Source organism: Athene noctua, chromosome 14, assembly GCF_965140245.1.
Source record: "Athene noctua chromosome 14, bAthNoc1.hap1.1, whole genome shotgun sequence".
In the NCBI taxonomy this organism is placed as follows: Eukaryota; Metazoa; Chordata; class Aves; order Strigiformes; family Strigidae; genus Athene; species Athene noctua.
Window position 1 is genome coordinate 14,070,596 of NC_134050.1, and position 12,833 is coordinate 14,083,428.

Sequence of the window (12,833 nt, forward strand, 5' to 3'; positions counted from 1 at the left end):
CTGAGCACTTCTGCATTTGAGCCTTTTAGCTGTCGTGATCTAGGAGGAATTAAATCCTCTTTGTATTTCTGTCTCTAAAAGGATTATCATATGGCATTTTAAGGGCTTAAAAAATGAATGATAACTCTCTGGATATGTTTTGAAAACTTCAGGAGAGTGGAGTGCAAATTGAAAGTCGGTTTTGCCAATCTGTTGCAGCGTAATCCACACGTTGCGTTAGGCAATAGTGGCACCCAGTGGAGGCTGGAATTACAGCAAAATTTCCGTTTCTGCTGGGTACGGTTTGCCCAAATCCACCCCGAGTTTAGGAACTGCAGGCTCTGGTTCGGGAAGGTAGGTCTATGAGGACCAAAGCTATGCACAATTTAAGTGTTCTCCTAAATCAAGAACTCTTACCTGTTGTGTGGGCTTTTAAATAGGCTGAGCCTTTATCTAGCTACTCACAACAAACCATGGATGGTGTGAGGGCTTTTTTCCTACAGGATAGACCCTCTGCTTTAGCTGCATTAGTTCAAAAACCTTAAGCAAAATCTAATGCAAGAGCATCCTCGGGAGTAGAGGAAAAATGCTCTTTCCTATTACTGCCCTGAAAGTACTGCTTGAATAGCAACAGTACCAGCCTCAAAATCTTGGAGAGAAAGCAAAGAGCAGCATGTGTGCATGGGGCAAGGGGGACCAGGGCGGAAGCATGGCTCCTGACTCACTCACAGCCTGGGCTTAGATGCTGTAGCCTGAATAGGCTGTACGGTGTGTGACAGGAGTGAGAACAGGAAGAATGCCAGACATGGGTCATGTAGGTGGAAGGAAGCCTCTAAGGAGCATATTTTAATGTTTTAAATTTAGACAGTGCCAGCAGCAGCACCACCAAAAATAAATGGACATAAATAATAAGATGTAAGCAGATCAACCCCCCCTGTAATGTGGAGTCCTTGATATGTTACGATGTGCATGGAATATCAGATTTCTCTAAAGAATATATGATTGACTATGAGGCTGGTCAATATGCTGGTCCGTGGGGAATGAGGCTATATGTGTCATCTTCTGTTTTTTGTTTTCTCAGGAATCATGTATTGCAAATAGTTGTGGTGAACAGGGATTTGGGAGCAACTGACTTGTAGTGCCAAAGACAACTGGATGGATTAGAATAATGTTCCTGCATCCCTAGCGCTGTCGAGCTTGGATTTCAGTTCCAGTGTCTGATATGATCAGAAAGATATGATTATTGAGGATGATGATGATCTGAGTTCCTAGAAAATGTTAATCTTTACCTGGTTTAGCACTCTCTGTCCTCCTCTCCCCCCCCCCCCTTTTTTTTTTTTTTTTTTTTTTTTCATTAATTTTAATATTTCATTGTAAGCACTGGATGCTTTGGCATTTTGGCCATGCTGGAATATTTCAGACCTGCAAGGAGAGGCTGGATGCAGGAAAGCATGTTCAAGTAACTTGTTTTGCAGTCAAGAAAGAGTTTAAGGGAGAATGACAAGTTGAATCACTCTATTTACACACATTGGAATTATTTTTATAGGTGAAAATGTCATTAGGCAGAAGAGAGTGCTTATTAAGTGCATGTTCTGTCACTGCTGCAGTACTATATTTTGCAAGTGATCCCATTAATTCACCAGGACTTTCTGTTGTTTAGGTTACTATTTAGTGTAAGATATACTCTCATAATTTCTGGAGAAATGACTGCTTATTTTAATGATAATAGGTGGCATCATTACAATGGCATTTATCCAAGCATTATATGGTGGTAGGTAAGTAGATTTTTATCTTTGTTTTATAGCACAGGGTGTGAGAGCAAAATTAAATCACTCATGAGTAAGAAGCTGCCTTAAATGTGTGACATGAACTTCAAGGCTGATCCAAACATGATGTTGTACTACTGTCTAGGTTGAGGAAGGAATTATAATGAAAAAGAAGGCAAATCAGGGCTGTGAGAATAGGTTTGCAATTTATTTTTGATCTAGTTTCTGGATTTGTTCTGAGCAAAATTATTAAAAGGCGTAAAACACCTTTTTTTATTACTCAGCAACCATTGCTCCTCTCATCCCGTGTCCTGGAAGAAGTGAGTTACAAGTCACAGGATCTCACCTAGTAAATAGTCATGGATGAAGTCGTGTGTGTCCTGACTTCCCGTTCTTGTTAGAGGAATGTATTGTATGTGTTTAGAGTCTGTAATAAATTGCTTTTCCCCATACTCAGAAGAGGATCGTTGAGGAATTGTGCCTCAGGAAAGTGGAAGTGTTTGAATTCCCCAGCTCATGGCACTTCTGTGCTGCCGTGGCAGATTGTGTTGAGAAGCACACTACAACTTTGCTGTACTGGCTTTGCAAGTTGTATTGCAAGTGATATTGATGTTACTCAGAGTAAAAATTCTGTGTGCAGTTCCCCTTTGGTTCATCTTCCCTTCAAGCTCCTTTAGACATGAAATAACACACTTCCATCTAATTTCTGGCACAGTTTTACCACTTCTCTGCTAGAAGGATTTCTTTCTCGTATGAACTAGTCAAAATGAAGGACTTGCCACAAAATGTATGAAAAAGGTAAGGCACCTAGGACCTAGGGAATTGGATAAGGCATTAGGACAGAAGTCCAATTAATCAGATTAAGACTTTCATCCCAAAAAGGACAGGTAATTGAGACATACTCATGTAATTACAATTGATTTTTCTCACACACACAAAAAAGGAGACACAAAGGATGGTAATTGCTGAAAGTGGTAATGGAAGAGGAAGTAATTTTAAGTAGAGATGACACTGGCTTATTTTTTTTTTTTTTTCCCTCTTAGTTATTAAAGAAAGCTATGAGTGCTGACTTCTAATCATAAAAAGAAGCCAGTCAGGGTGAGTCTGTACCAATAAATAGTATTTCAGAGTTGCAGGAAAGAGAAAATAAGAGAGCGAGATAGGGAAGGGATATAAAAATCAAAGACTCTTTCAGTAACATGGATTAAGATTTACAGTTGAATTAAGAACGATCAGTTCTTCAAGCTCATTAAAAGGTGACTGATTAGTTTATTTTCCCCTTTTTTTTTTGTTTGTTTTTGTTAAGCAGACTAGTTTGTGGACAGCTATTCTGAACAGAAACATGACTACACTTTCCTTTAAAATCCTTCAGGTTTGGAGTCGGTAGTGTTGCATTTACTTTGGCCATTCATCTTGGTTTGTAATGACTTCCATATTTTACCTGTTGTTAATGGTTCTTTTCAGTAAGGCAACAAAGGATCTAAGCCATAGGCATCAATAAAAGCCCAGCCAATACCTCTGTTGGAGCTGAGCAACTAGTCCATAATGGCTAGCAATGGAGATGACAAAGAGACACCATGCAGGCTTTGTGCATAAGGAGTGGGAAGCCTTAGCTTTCTGCCATGGCAAGGACCATCTAGAAGGTAGTTTGGATCTACTTTGCTATAAATATACCCTTGCTCAGTGGCATGACTAATGAATCTTCAGAGTTCACAGTGAATGGATTTTTGGACCTGAGAAGATCGGAGCATAATTTGTTTATACTGAGTCTTTTTTTGCACAGCTTACCTTCTTCATCAGACATCAGTCAAAGTAAATTTAAAAAATATGCTGAATTAATCTCTGGTAAAAAATGGAGTGATAGAACACGGCCTTTGCACTGGCTTTTCCCTAGCAGTTGCCATCATTGCTTACAGTGCTAGCTCAGTCTTGTTGCAACACTTTCCCAAGGGCGAGAAGAACGTGACCAGGTCTGTCTGCTGCCCAGTGAAGATGGACACAGCTGTACTGTGAGAGGGGGCTGAAAGAGCTTCCAACCCTGAGATAAATAGAAACATGTTCACAATTATTTCTTCCTTCTGTTCTTTGTCAGATGTAGAGCTGAAATATTGTAAAAAATATTTCTGTTTTAATATTTTATTTACAATCTGAATTATTCTAAAATAAATTTCCAAGCAAATGACATTTGCTGTTTATTAGTGCTGTTGGAAGGGGAGAGTGCATTGCAAGAACGACTCGAGAGAATCCAGTAAGCCACTACTTCATTCTAGTGACTAAAAGGCACTGTCCTTCAAAACAGCATTTTCTTTCTCCCAGACTCTTTAACAGGTTTTGAACTCTTTCTAGAAGTTTGGTATACTTTGATCTAAAGTTATATTCTTTGGCTGCAAGAGTTCAGTAGGTCTGATTTCAGAGTGATATGTTTTATACCCCTGTTTTTTAGCTGTCACGCTTTTCTACTGTCTCTTCTAGATGTCCCATGACATTATCTTTGCTTCCTTCTGAAACAGAAGAGAATCGGTCCTAATCCTGGGAGTCTCTCTGGGAGGCAGCGGAAGCCCTGTACCGTTCAGGGGAGACCTGCCGTGGCTCTTCTCACGTTATTTACAGACTGGCAGGTGGCAGAATGAAGCTTGATCATGTGAAATTTCTAGCCCAGACTTTGACTTTACAGGATTAGGTTGGCTTGGAATATGGGATGAGATTTTTTACTTCTTATGTGAAGTGAACCTTGAGGACTATTGGGGAATTCTAATATTGAGTACTTGCTAGTTGTTAGGTTCCTTTGGTCATAATGTCTCTTGCAAGTATTATTCTAAGAGTGAACAAACTGGCTCATAGATTAGGGACATTAGTAGAAAAGCAGGCAGTGACTGGATGTCAGAATCAGAACAGTGTTTGGGACTTTCCTCAACAACATGCTTATTTTACCAGATCTATGACGCTTCTTAACTAAAACATGCAAGTTGAGGTTTTATCTTTGCCATAACATAATGCTTATGCATTTTTCCATCTCAAATAACCAGAGAAGATCCTGGGCTATTGAAGCTGGAATCTGCTCACTAAGTGAATTTAATTTCAGCGAGTCCTGACATGATTTTCTGATGTGAGATCAGTTTATAAAAATAAGCCTGACCTGCAGCTAAGATTTTGAATGCAGATTAGAACTGCCCCTGTATCAAAGTACTATGTTGTAGTTATCTTTGCTGAAAAAATAATCTCTACTGAAAGTGTGACCAAATGTGTGGTTTTTTTCCTCCTTCAATGCAGCGTTCAAGCACTAGCTTAACTTTAAATATATATGTTTGTTATTCTTTGTAAGGATGCTTATTTGAGACCTGGTAAAACAGCAAAAAATATTGAGAAGAAGAATCAACATTCAGCTTGTGAAAGTATTACATTTTCTTAGTCTTTTAGCATTGTCCTTATTTCTTCTAATATAGAATCAATATAGCACCTATATTTGACTAAAGAGCAGTACTGGGAGGTGTTAATGGAGAGAAAAACCTCTGAGATCATTTTACCTGATGGCTTGTAGTAGACCTCTGACTGCTCATAAAGCTTCCATGGGAACAGCTGATCTGAAACTTGAATTTCTTATGCTTAAAGGAGTCCTGAAATGATTTTATTGCCACTGCAGCCATAGAAATAAATCTGTGTTTGTAGGAGACCCAAGGAGATTTTCTTAACTGTCAGGAGAGAAATCTTAGGATCAAATAGCTTGGGTCTGCTGCAGCCAGTAAAGTTCCATCAATTTTCACCAGATGAAAACTGCTACTTTTATACTTTTTTTGAATTTCTTGTTTGAATAAGGGTAGCAATTTCCTCTGTTGTTATTACAACACGAATGGACTCTTATTGAGTTGCTTGCTAAAAGTTTTATAGCTGAAGTGCTGTGAGTGTTTTCATTATAAATGGCTATCATAAAGGTCTATAACTTGCTTGTAAAAATTCTCTACCAATAAAAATCTGGCACCTACAAGGTTGGTTCTGGAGCTAATTTATTTAAATTAATTTATTAAAATAATTGAACAGTCATTGTGAAGTAATGAATGCAGTAAACAATTATATTAATGCTTGGTGCCTCAGTGCTTTCCTTAAAAGCAACAAAAAGTTTTAGAACAACATGGGTGAAGCACTGGGTCAGTTTTGGCAATTGTGTGAATTGAGACATAGAAACATTTTTCTGAGTAAGCTGCTGTGTATACTTAATACATTCTATTAGATAAGTGTCCTACTGTTCAGGTGTTTAATTAGTGTACATGTCATTTAAATACTGTAGTGGCCTTGCATTTCAGAGGCCCACTGACTGACAACACTGAAATGAGAAATACTTGCAGGAAAATTGTTTGCATAAGGATCTGTTTCTGAATGCATTTGTGGAATTCATATTTAAAATAACAGTGTAAAAAGCGACATCCTGTGCTGTCTCCATTGCTCATTCACTCTACCTTTCTAATGTAACTCTCTACTTTGTGCTGTGGTGTTTTCATACTTGGAGCATAGGGTAGAGTTATGTTTGTTTCTAACTTCATGGTATAATGACCCGTTCGATAAGTTTAATCTGATGCGGGGAGAAGTTGTGTGTGAAATCACAGTAATAATAATAAGCCCTTTCATTAACTCTTTAACATGATCATGTTAAAGTTTGAAAGTATTGATTTAATACTTTCCAGAATTATCAGAATACATCCAGAATTCTAGCAGGAAGATTATCAGACACTTTTCCTAAGAGAAGAAAGACACTTTATGAAGAGTTAGATTAGTTGATAATGACTGATTCTCTGGCTGTAACCTCCATGCTGCTCTTTTTGTATAGAGGCACTTTCTCATTATTGTAATAGATGAGGAGGGTCCTCTAGTGTGCATGGGATTTTTTTTTTTTTTTTTCCCATGAAGAGGTACACTAACAGACACTTCTTGAAAATAAAATCCATGGTGTCACACCAAAAACTAAATAGTACAAAGTAATCAAACATGTTGAAAGAGTGTTCTTGTTTTTAAATGCCAGACACCAGGTGTTTGCGAATATGCCCTCATGCAATGAAGTGTCTGTGACATTATTTATTTAAAACTAGATGATCGAAGCATGTTTTTTTCAATGAGCACATCTCATTTTCTGGAGTGCCCTGCTATGCATAACCCTAGAGCCCTTGTTTGTTTGTAGGAATAGTTGAGGTGTGTTGGTTTTTTAGTGTGGTTTTTTTTTTTTTTTCCTTTTTCTCAGACTATGATCCCCCAGGGTAAATAAAAATGAGGGCCATGTGAGATCAACTAATGTAAGGTGTTTCCCTAATTCAGTCTTCAGGTCCCAGTACCTTGTTTCAGGTCCCAGTATCTTGTTCAGCATTCTTATACAACACATGACAGTTTCATCTTGTTGCTGAGTCCTTTTTGTGTCTGTGTGGCTTCATTTTAATGAAATTCAGACCACAACGTTTTATATATAAAGCCTTATCCATTATTTAAAAGAAACAAGCATATACTTTCTGGAATTTGTAATGCAGATATCAGGAAAATTCTACAAATAGGAATAGATTCCTGCAACTTAAAAACAAGCCAGTGTATCCAACCCTTCAAAATGTAGGGCAAAAGCATCTGTGAAACCCTTGGCTTCTGTCATGTGTCACATAACTTGAAGAATTTGTTAACTTTATCATATGTGAACACAACTAGTTCTCCCCTATTCTTATATGCTCCCAAGATTACAGATAACACAGGCATTATTGTGATTGTCATTTATCTGTGACAGGAGGAAGAGAATGTAACAAATGCTGAATACAAAGGCCATTGCAAATGTCTTTTTAAATTTTTTTTTCTCCAAGCCACCATACTCGCTTGTGCTCATAGTTTTCCTTGCATTCCTTGTTTTATCAATGCATCCCAATTCTATAAACACCAACAGTAGTTGAGTAGAAAGATCTATACTACAGATGACTTGTACATAACTGCAAATGAATTCCTTGGCAGACTCTTCTTCTGCCCTTCATAGCCACTCAGCAGCTATCCTGTATAATTGGAGGCATGTGAGAAATAGATCAGGAAGGCTGAATGTATTCTTGGGTGGTTCACCTGTGTTTGTAGAGGGTAGATGGAAGCAATGTAAGCTGTGATTTATGGGAATGGGAATACATGAGCTGCTAGGCTAATAGCACTGCAGTTCATGCTTTCTTTTATTGACTACAGAAATAATACTTTAAAAGACTGTCTTACTCTTCATATTAGTCCTCAAAATTGAGTGAGTTCAAAGCCAGCTATTCCTTTATCCTCAAAGCAAAGACCAGAGAGATGTCTGAATGTTGATCTTCATGATTTAGTCCATCCTTTCTGTAAAACTGCATTCTCTATTACCTCTTTGACAAACAGTTTTATTTTTTATCTGCATCAAGCTTAGAGCATCTCTGACTGCCAAAGAACATGCACTGTGAGATGACTGCTTGACTGCTTTCCCTAGGTTTTATAGGGAGAAAAGGTTTACATACTATTTATCCTTTCACTCCTAGTTGGCCCAGAATAAGGAACTTGTTTCATCTTGCTCTGCAGTTTGTTTCTTTCTGCAGCATGGCTGCAAGGTTGCTAACTTAGCTATTGCCACACTTAATGCATCCTTCAAGCTTATACAGCCAACTGTCTTTTGAGAGAAGGTTGAAATTATTTTTTTTCATAACACATAACAAATTTTGTCGTATAGTCCAGATCATCTTCACGCTGTCCCTTGATGGCTAAACAGAAGGAGGAACAGATCTCTTCATTAACTTGACCACATTCTGAAGGAGGGAAGTTTAAAAGGGAAGCTGTAGTTGAAGTCGCCCTGAACCAAGGCACCCATTCATAGCCAATTTAGATGCAAAGCTAAGGTTACTGTTAGCAGTTTTAAAACTACTGAGTTGGGAACCATTCGACCTTTATTCAGCCCCACACTCTTCTGTAGAGTATACAATATGGCTTATAAATTAGGTCCCATAGCCACTACAGCAGTAGTTATAAAAATCATTGCAGTTTTGTTCACTGGTCATTGCTGCTGCCATGGAATTGCTGCAATAGCTTTGATCACTTGGAACAGCATTTGTGGATATTTTTATGGCATCACTCTATTAATACCTCACTTTAAAAATAGCTGACCAAATCTTCATCTGGTATAAATCAGTTCTCGATGTAACTAGGGCAGTTTTTATCTGCAGAGCACTTAACAGGGCAAATGTTCAAATCTGAAAGATCATTGTGTGCAAGGTAGAATACTTTTCTCCTTTTCCCTTCCTTTCTTTCAATGTAGAAATTAAACAAGACTTGTAGGCCTTCTGTAGTTGCATAATAAGTTACAGAAGCTGACATAGGATATACCTCAGTCCTGATGATCAGGAACTCATTTCACAAGTGATGAGTCATCAGAATAACAGTATATGGATTCTGCTGGATGACATTCTCAGTGGAGTTCCAGAATAGTGAAGTGACTTCATGCGATGATATGGGGAGCAAAGTAAATTGTGTTCAATGAATGCTGAGTAGGGGATTCAAGTATTTTTTGAATATAACTTTTCCTTCCTCCCTTCCTCACTTCCTTCCTTCCCTCCCTCTCTGTCTCCCTCTTCTTCATCCCATAAATTTTAATGTGTTTGGGTTTTTATCCAGGTATGTATTTTCTATTTAGTCTGCTAATGTTCATGTCTTCACCTATATAGTTAACCTGTCCTAGATTCAGGTTGAAGGTGCTAATACACAGTGTGTGTGAAAGAATAAAAACCCCACAACTCTGATCTGTCAGTTCTTGACTGTTTGATGCAGCCTCTGCTTTTGAAATTCTCCTCTACCCTCCTGCAAAGGTTGAGACAATGTTTAAGAGGCAATTCCCTTTGATCTTATTTCCATATTTGCTGTCTTATATCTGGATCTCAACATCTCCCTTCCATTCCTCCTTTAAAACTGCTTTGGAACCTTACCAGAAGCACACAGTTGTAGGCTGGTAGTGTTATCAATGGATCTGACAGTGGGAAATCAGTCAATAGCCTGTAAGGCTTTCCAGTCTCAGCAAGATGACTTGGGAGATTAATTTAAAGAATGCAAAAAAAAACCTTCGAGAAAGTTTACCAATATGTAGACATCATCTGAATGCTAAGAGTGGGCAAACAGGAATGTTAGAAAAAGTCATAGTATGAGAAAAGCAGCGTTTTATATAAACGAAGACAGACATTGTTAAAAAAAAGGTAATGGGTCTTGGTTCCTGGAGTGGCATGTAAAACCTGCTTCGAATATCCTTCTGGAAAGCAGAAGGTTAAGACTGTTGTTGTGTGTAATTCAAATCATGAAGCCATTAATGTAATTCATCCCAAGTTCTGTATTAGTATCTTTAACAGATGCCTAGTTTTATTTAATATTTTTGGGAGGAAGAACAGGTATACTGAAGAAAGAAGTGGGCTGCCCCAGAACTCATTCATTTCTGTTCAGAGAAAATAAAGTATTTCCTTTCAGAAGACTTGATCTATGCAGTAAAGTGGTTACGCATTTATTTTGTCACTTGGATTAAGTTTCTATAACAGGGCTATGCTCATAAGGATGTAAGTTCCTGGCATTTTTCCAGTTATCAATATTGAAATATTAGTGATCAAGCATTTACTGAACACCATTCCTCAAATACAGGGTCTCCACAGCATCTTGTTGCATTCATGGAATTCATTTGTTTGCATTATCTGGCTAACTGGTTCTTTTGTATTGCCAAGGTGATGAACAGATTTGACATTTAGCTGATTACTTCACCAAAATTAAACAGAAAACAGGGCAGCCATCCAAAGTTCCTTTCAGTGTGAAAGCTAATTATAAAAATGCTTTGAGCAGCAATTTCTTTTTGGATGTTAAAGTGCTTTTATTAGATTGTTCCCCTGTCATTTTAAAATTTATTGCTAGACACTTATAAATGGGGTTGCCTGCTGAAGTAGAGTTATTTTATTTTCTATATTTAAGATGAGCGACAAAAGTGTATAGAGCAAATTTTAGGCTGAATTTGTTAGTATTTTACATGATTCTGAATCAAAAGAAGAAAAGCTAATTAGTGCTGGCTTTCAAGGATCCAGAATATGTTAATGCTGAATAAAAACGTATATCCTCTTCTATTTACAATTCAGCAACTCCAAATTTCAAAAAACGATTACTTATCAAATAAAAAAATCAAATATGTTATTTAAAAGTTGAGTATAGCCCTGTATTGTTAGAAGCTTGTATTTTATAGTGCAGATATAAACAATCAGTGGTGATAAAAAAATCTGACTGTGTGCTTGTACCTGTCTTTCATGAGCCATTACTTGTTCTGAAAAAGCATAGAACTACTTTGAAGTATTGTCGTCAAAGTCATTGAATAAGAATTGGCCAAGAGAATTTTAACCAGTAAATTTAGAGCTGAAGAGTGCTGTATCCTGTTACCAGATCTCAGAAGTTTCTTGTGAAGTATTTTTTTGAATGCCTTAGAATATATTTAACTTTTTATACTGACTGTTGTTATTAGCATCCTTTGGACCCCAGACAAGGTGTGATCTGGGGAGGTTTCAAGGTGACAAAGTTGGGGGTTTTTGCATATGATATTGTCTAGCACACTTTGGCTACTAAATCATCTTGTGAAGACATATATTAATTCTTGACACTGAGATCTATTAATATACCTTGGAGCCAAGTGAATTATGTGAATCTGCTGTTTCAAGCTGTAGAATTCTGCCATAACTAGGAGGAAATATTTTGCCGTAGGTAGATTAATGTTGAAAGCTTGTCAAGAAAAAGTTTAATGTTGAAAATTTATTCTTCCTCTTCTTGCCAGTACTTGAGTTTCTATACTAAATCCCATTTGTAATCTGAGGAAAAATAGAGATATAATTTCTTTTGTATTTATCTATGTTATTAGAGTTCCAATAATACAGTCTATTGCCTATTAAAAAGTGCATCCCAATGAATGATCTTCCAGAGGGTAATTTTTGCTCCCATCAATCTGAGAGCTTTTCTTGTAAGATACGGTAACTGTCAGTGCTTATCAAATAATTTAATTCGTGCCCATTTCAGGACAAGTAATTAAGATAACTCAACGTTCTGTATTAGTAAATAACAAAAATGTGAATAAGAGGTTTACTAAATACCCTTTGTGGAGATAATGGATAGGACTTAATGTGCATGTTCTGAGGAAGCTTTGAATAGACAGAGAATGCAGTCTGAACCACAGACCTAAGAAAGAGTCTTGGTGAGTGTTTTTGTTTGACTGTTAAAGTATATTTCAGTGCTAAGCCTTCACAGCTCCTCTTTGTATCTATAAAGTGTCCAATCAACGTACAAAGCAACTGACCCCATGCTTTTTCAGAACTTCAGATAAAGAAATAAATAAATAAGGCCAGTTTTTAAAAGTTACTTGGTGAAGTTTGTAAAACCTCTGATCATTTGTAAACTGCCCCTATAGTTACATTGGGTTTATTCATATAAAGATTTTAATTAGTGAATTGATGTGAATTTGACATAAACGTATTGATGATTAATTACATAAATCTTTATGCTCTGTCCCCTCTAAGGATGTCTGCCTACCTGCCCGACAATGTGATGAATTATTCAGAGATATATTAAATAGGGGGCACAAACACAGTCCTGTTGTTTGAGAGTTCACAGATGATGTCCTTGTCTACAGAAAACTTTCCTTCGTGGGTCTGGTTGTTAACAGACGATATGTTTCTGCAGTTTAAGCTATCCCACTGGCTGTGCTCTGCTGCAGTCTTTCACTGTCAGTGGGTCTCCTACAATCCAGAGCAAGCTGTGCATATAAGACGTATCTGCCTAAACTGGGTAACAAATTAATTTAGAACACTTCAGGCACTCTAAAAGCTTATACCTATGTACATTTTACTCATTTTTCTGTTTCTTTTCCAAGTAAGCAAGGAATATACATACCTAGCTTCAATATGAGTGCTGTGCAAGCTCATCGGGTGCAGTTTGGCCAGGGTTTCTCCTTAATAGTATTTTTTGATGCTGCATAGGCTTTGTGTCAAGTTCAGAAAAAAGTGGCAAAAATATATGTTTGTGAAGAACTTACTGCACACTCAGGCTCGAGTCTCTCAGTGGGACACACTC

At 37.4% G+C, this 12,833-nt stretch overlaps 1 protein-coding gene across 8 annotated transcripts in view; it reads left to right on the forward strand.

The window, feature by feature from the left end:
• The window catches only part of INSC (INSC spindle orientation adaptor protein), a 125,752-nt gene that overhangs the window by 90,207 nt on the left and 22,712 nt on the right, over positions 1-12,833 (forward strand). The window lies entirely within an intron of this gene.